This window comes from Lineus longissimus, chromosome 17 (assembly GCF_910592395.1).
Source record: "Lineus longissimus chromosome 17, tnLinLong1.2, whole genome shotgun sequence".
Lineage (NCBI taxonomy): Eukaryota > Metazoa > Nemertea > Pilidiophora > Heteronemertea > Lineidae > Lineus > Lineus longissimus.
Genome location: NC_088324.1, coordinates 2,238,034 through 2,244,788, shown reverse-complemented (window position 1 = coordinate 2,244,788; position 6,755 = coordinate 2,238,034). Strand labels below are relative to the sequence as shown.

Below are 6,755 nucleotides of genomic sequence, written 5' to 3'. Positions count from 1 at the left end.
GTTAGTGGTTGGAGTTAGCACCAGCATCAAAATCGAAAGTCATGGTTGTGTTAGCTATAGCATATGAGGAGGAAGAGTCATGGTTGGTATTAGCAATAGCATGAAAAGGAAGGGTAATGATGGTTGAGATTAGCGTTTCTCACTTTTCTCTTGCTAAAACATGTAAGAAGAATGAGACTTTAGGGGACTTCCCCAATGGCTTAAACACGTTTGCACTGGCTTAAACACGTCAGAAGGACGGGGATTTGGGGGGGGGGCTTCCCCATGTAAAACAGCTGTGTGAGTTCACTAGAGCTTGCACTTTACATATTATTTTTTATTTCATATACTGATTTTCATCTCACCTCGTCTGCTAGAGTGCTTATGCGGCAGTTTATTGAGCCGTACATTTGGTCGCTAAACCGCTACGGTTATCCGCCGTGATAAATAAGACTTATTGACGCGATCGGCTGCGCCCAGGGAGTCTCGGGCCAGGGATGCAGACTTTTGGGTGAAGAATATGAGACTCGTGCCGATGTGGTTAGGATTGGACAAGCAACATATTGAGTTGCAGCCCGGTATATCCCGGGACAAGAATTACCGAGAATTACCTTCCTCGATCCTCCTCCACTGACATGTCACATCATTCACTAATCAGAAATGCCTTGTCTTTAGGTCTCATTAGGGAGTTGTTTTTTTTATTCATGCGCGGCCCCCCCCTCACAGTAGTTCATAAAATCATTGATTTCTCGGTCCTCACAGTATGTCAGTGTTGATTCAGCAGTTGTTTTGGCAAAGACATGTTTTTTTGGAGTTTCTGAAACCTAGAGCGCTACTCAATAGGCGGCTAACAAGAAACTACGCATTTATACTGTTGTTGCCGACGTATGTGTACACTGAACTTGGGATGTGCGTCGGCCCCGTGTTAAAATGCCGTCCAGTGCCAGTTGGTGCGTTTTTCGCTGATTTGTGGAAAATTCAACATATCTCAAAAGTTCAATGGTTGACCCTCGAATTTTTTTTGATTTTTGTGTAGCGTAAGCAACTGTCTTTCATGGGAGAATGGTCACTGTAAGAATTATTCAGGAAGAAATGTATAATATTTGGGGGTTTTCGTGATTGTCCGGCCCAATTGGCAATATTGCCATTTGGGATGGTGAACAAAGCTAGGAGCAAATGCGACGCTTATAATTTATTTAAAGAAATAAAATGCCCGATTTAACATCCTGCAGAATCAGGGGAATCGGGCGTTTCCAGTGATAACTCACACAACGTAGTGAGTGTAATGGTTACGTATGTATATAGTGTAAACAAAATTCATATATCCATCATGTCCATCGAATCTGAAAAAAATTGTGCAGACCCCTGACAATTCTGGTTCCGGTACAGTTTGTCGCATTCCATACGGGCCGCGCGTTGGCCGATCCTGCATTCACGACGCACCGCACCCACAGTTACCACGTCGGACGTGATTCCCATTGTTTCCTTCCTCGTAACGCAATTATTTCATGACGTCATGAGCCATTGACCATTCACACAAGTAGATTTATTCACACCGGCGCCACTGAAGTGCGGGTGTGGGACATCATGTATTTAAAAATCGTCTGCTAGGGTCTCATTAGGGAGTTGTTTTTTTTATTCATGCGCGGCCAAGCCCTAACCGTAGATCCTAAAATCATTGATTTCTCGGTCCTTACAGTATGTCAGCGTTGATTCAGCAGTTGTTTTGGCAAATACATGTTTTTATGGAGTTTCTGAAACCTAGAGCGCTACTCAATAGGCGACTAACAAGAAACTACGCATTTATACTGTTGTTGCCGACGAATGTGTACACTGAACTTGGGATGTGCGTCGGCCCCGTGTTGAAATGTCGTGCAGTGCCAGTTGGCGCGTTTTTCGCTGATTTGTGCAAAATTCAACATATCCAAAAGTTCAATGGTTGACCCTCGATTTTTTTGATTTTTGTGTAGCGTAAGCAACTGTCTTTCATGGGAGAATGGTCACTGTAAGAATTATTCAGGAAGAAATGTATAATATTTGGGGGTTTTCGTGATTGTCCGGCCCAATTGGCAATATTGCCATTTGGGATGGTGAACAGAGCTTGGAGCAAATGCGACGCTTATGATTTATATAAAGAAATAAAATGCCCGATTTAACATCCTGCAGAATCAGGGGAATCGGGCGTTTCCAGTGATATACGACACAAATGGGTTGTCCTCATGCATTCACTTTGGAAACGCATTTTAAAATAGATGTTACGTCCTGTTAATGGGGCACGTCATCATCGCGTACATTTGGGAAAAACTCCCTAACGAGACCTAGGACAAACAGGACAACGTCGACGGAGACAGTTGTAACATTTCATTGCAGACAACGCAAACGTCATGTTCTTCTCGATTTACGTACTTTACTTCAAAAAAGTCAGTTTTAACACTACTAAATCCAGATCCAATCAAGTGATTTCTAGTAACTGCCAAACTCGACCCAGTGCCGGAACTGTGAAGTAATGATGTAGGTCACGTGGTCAGAGTGCAGGTTTTCCCGCCTGGCTATCCGATTTAGCATCTACCGTTCCGGAACGACATCAGCGCCTCTAGTGTCAAGATCGTAAATTTGCCATTCTTGATTTTGGCGCCAAACGAATCCAAAAAAACGCGTTAAAACAATTAAGAATATATCAGCTACAAAAATTCGTTATTAACTAGCTGGTGAACATACACAAATATCTAGGCTAGCAGGTGGAAAATTCAATTATTATTTCACCACAAAGAGCTGCTTCTGTCCGCGGATATGAGACAGCTACCGGGGCGGGGACTATTTCTTTATGGGGCCTTATTGTTCAGCGTCTCCAAGAAATTCTATATTTAGAGTCCAATGAGGGGGGGGGGGTTGGGGGGCCTTCCCCCCAATGTACTGACTAAAACCTGTCACTTTCAGAGGACGGGGGAGGGGGTTTGGGGGACTCATCCCCCAATGCAATGTACTGGCTAAATATGTCAGAAGGACGTGGGTTTGGGGGGGCTCCCCCATGTCAAACAGTTGTGTGAGTTCACTAGAGCTTGCTCTTTACATATTATACGACACAAATGGGTTGTCCTTATGTATTCACTTTGGAAACGCATTTTAAAATAGATGTTACGTCCTGTTAATGGGGCACGTCATCATCGCGTACATTTGGGAAAAACTCCCTAACGAGACCTTACCCTGCCGATAATGAGCCATGGGGCGTCCCGGTTAGACTGGAATTGCACCTAACGACTGCAACAACATTTTCGAGTCTCCAAATTTCCCCAAAGATTCGTCCATTTCAGGGCCGTTTTCTTGTCAAAAACAACATATTTGTGATCCAGAGGTAAGTCTAATTAGTTAAACAGGGTATTAAGCAACCTTTTTTTAAAATAAGGTAGGTATTTGATGTATTAATTCCAAGATATCGGTGGTTCAGTAATTACAACGCGCGTTGTTGCGTGTACTGTACACTGACTGTAGTGTAGGCCTAGCCGACAGGGCCGGTGACACAATGCCATCCATCACCCCGTCCATACTTGAAACTACTAGGCCTACCACTGTCCATTCGATCTCTTATGTATTGTAAATGTATCCATGGTAGCCTAGGTATCAGCTGTGCATAATGACTCTTCCCTAGGCCTATGCACGACTTTCATAGACAACTAACTTACACTACAGTACCGGTACTTACTTCGTAATATGTAAAGAGCAATCTCTAGTGAACTCACACAACTGTTTGACATGGGGGAGCCCCCCAAACCCCCGTCCTTCTGACATATATAGCCAGAACATTGGGGGATGAGTCCCCCAAACCCCCTCCCCCGTTCTCTGAAAGTGACAGGTTTTAGTCAGTACATTGGGGGGAAGGCCCCCCCCCATTGGACTCTAAAAATAGAATTCCTTGGAGACGCTGAACAATAAGGCCCCATAAAGAAATAGTCCCCGCCCCGGCAGCTGTCTCATATCTGCTGGAAGAAGCAGCTCTTTGTGGTGAAATAATAATTGAATGCATGTCATGACACCCATGAGCTTTTTCTCATTTCTGAAACAGTTGCATGGTTGGAATGAATTTCCAAATCAGTCCGTCAAATCTCTATGCAATGAAAATTGAAATGTCACAACTGTCTCCACCGACGTTGTCCTGTATGTCCTAGCAGACGATTTTAAAATAAATGATGTGATTGATATACTTGTAGATTGGAATGAATTATTTTTCTTCAATGATATGAAAATTGAAAACCCTCTGACATGCCTGAGTACAAAAATGCAGAGGCAAGACACACCATGCATGTCATGACACCCAGGAGCTTTTTCTCATTTCTGAAACAGTTGCATGGTTGGAATGAATTTCCAAATCAGTCCGTCAAATCTCTATCCAAATGGAACATTATGACACTATTTGTGCAGAAGTGTTAAAACTGACTTTTTTGAAGTAAAGTACGTAAATCGAGAAGAAGAGGACGTTTACTTCGTCTGCAATGTAATGTCACAACTGTCTCCGCCGACGTTGTTGTCCTGTATGTTCTAGCAGACGATTTTTAGATACATGATGTCCCACACCCGCACTTCAGGACAGTGGCGCCGGTGTGAATAAATTTACTTGCGTGAATGGTCAATGGCTCATGACGTCATGAAATAATTGCGTCACGAGGAAGGAAACAATGGGAATCATGGTAACTGTGGTTGCGGCGCGTCGTGAAAGCAGGATCGGCAAGCGCGGCCCATATGGAATGCGACAAACTGTACCGGAACCAGAATTGTCATGGGTCTGCACAAATTTTTTCAGATTCGATGGACATGATGGATATATGAATATTGTTTACACTTTATACATGTACGTAACCATTACACTCACTACGTTGTGTTTGGTTCAAATTTTGCTGATTCATGGGAGTTGCCAATAATTTTTGATGATCATGATGCACCCGATGATGCTCCTACAAAGTTTGCTTCACTGGTATGTTTACATGCTTGGATGTGGTTATCATCGAATTAAAGTGACATACCCAAGTACCAAGTGACATCCCCACTTGCATTTAAGAGTTGAAGCCATCGTCTACTAAAGGATGAGGTTCATGTCATCCAGTGGTCTCTGATATATATGCTGCCTCATTCCTGGGGACGCCACTTTGGTGGTTTACCATTCATTGGTTCTAAAACTAATTTCAGGAGTCTACCAGACTGAAAACATACTAGATATGTACTCGGAGTGATCGCGTGCATCATGGGGATTGCTGTTGAATACCAAGGCCTTCATTGTGGATTTCTTTTCAAGCACTTGAAAGATCATCCTCACAAACTTGTGTCCTCCCTCATTCGTGTTACTGGTGAGTATGAGTGAAAGGCCCTGAATCTGAGGATGCAATAAGATTGATGGCTTCACGGCCTGGTTGTTCAAAAGCACAAAAGTTACGTCATCCCTAATTGTTACGTTAAGTATCCTCAAGGACGTTAATCTCTTTCTGTTTTAAACCCATTCGAATTTTCATGTTGAGACTTAAATCTTCCATTAAGCTAACATTGTTCTGAACAACTCAGCCCAGATAACTAAGGATTGTGGTCATTTTAAAGGTGGTCAGTCATTATCGTCTGTATGGGGCTCATAAATGGTGCACTGTTTTGCACCAAAATGCTTGGGAAATGTGGAATTATTCTTCTTCTTTGCTTTGTCAGGTCAAGGCGTCTAAAATATGAGAATACATAACATTTGATTATTAGGAAAAATCAAAGATCCGTGTCGCAGTTCTCTAGCAGTGACTTTTCGTTGAATCAATTCGTGCAAGATCTGCTGCTGACCTGACTGCTTGGTCATTATGATGATTGAGCATGTGATTTGACTTGAGAAGTTGACTACAAAGTTTGCATAAATGTACACGCCTCGCAACTAAATAGCAAGACTGGAGCCCTGAAGGTTACTAACATTAAAAAATGGCTCTGCATGGAACCATTGTTTACTTTGACCATAAATACAGAAAAGTAAAGATGGGAGAGTACACCTGAACAGGACTCTTTTGCCTGGTAAGTTCCGCCATAGAAATTACGATTTGATTTGGTTGAACTACATATTGTTTAGTGCTCGTCTTGGACAGACCCCTTTTTATTGTGGCGATGGGCCTATTATTAGTGGCAATGGAGAAAAAGGAATGTCACCTGGCGCTCTTACTTTGTCCTGTCCTGATTGTAGTGTTTCTCTATTTCAGGACCTTATTATTTTATGCTTGATTGATGGGTTTGATGAGATAGCAATCCTGATGACGTCATTGCGCGTGAATTGAACAAATCGCCGGCAGTTCAGTACCATCGAAGATAAAGCTAGCTCACTTATCAATTTTTGGTACCAGGAAATCAAGCTGAACAGTGTGGGAAATGCTGCCCTCAACATCACTGTCACGTACATGTTGTACAAATCAATGGAACTTTGTATCATACTTGGCCAAGAACTCTGAATGAATCCTGTCAAGAATGGCATACATGCTCGTTGGAAACTCTTCAAAAACGCATTGGAAATTCCTTGGAAATGCATTGAAGACTCGTCAGGAAATTGCTGGAAGCAGAGTGGAATCAGAATCTCTTTGGTGTTCGGTTCGTCTTTTTTTCCTTTTCCATTCTCCACAAGGGGTTTTTGTTGATGTCAGTCTGAAGTCAGATTTTACACTGCAACAAAAGTTGACCGGTAGAGAATGCTATTGGGTTCACACAGTGTATGTTTAGGTGACATTAGGAATTATCAGTTTATTTTTTAGACCAATATGGTGGCTCTGATAGTA

The 6,755-nt window shown here is 42.5% G+C and overlaps 1 long non-coding RNA gene across 1 annotated transcript; it reads left to right on the top strand.

Moving 5' to 3' along the window:
* Positions 1-3,243: 3,243 nt before the first annotated feature.
* On the top strand, positions 3,244-6,393 carry LOC135501929 (uncharacterized). Its single transcript, XR_010449679.1, has 3 exons — positions 3,244-3,331; positions 5,158-5,315; positions 6,189-6,393. It is a non-coding gene; the product is annotated as an uncharacterized LOC135501929 (long non-coding RNA).
* The last annotated feature ends 362 nt before the right edge of the window (positions 6,394-6,755 follow it).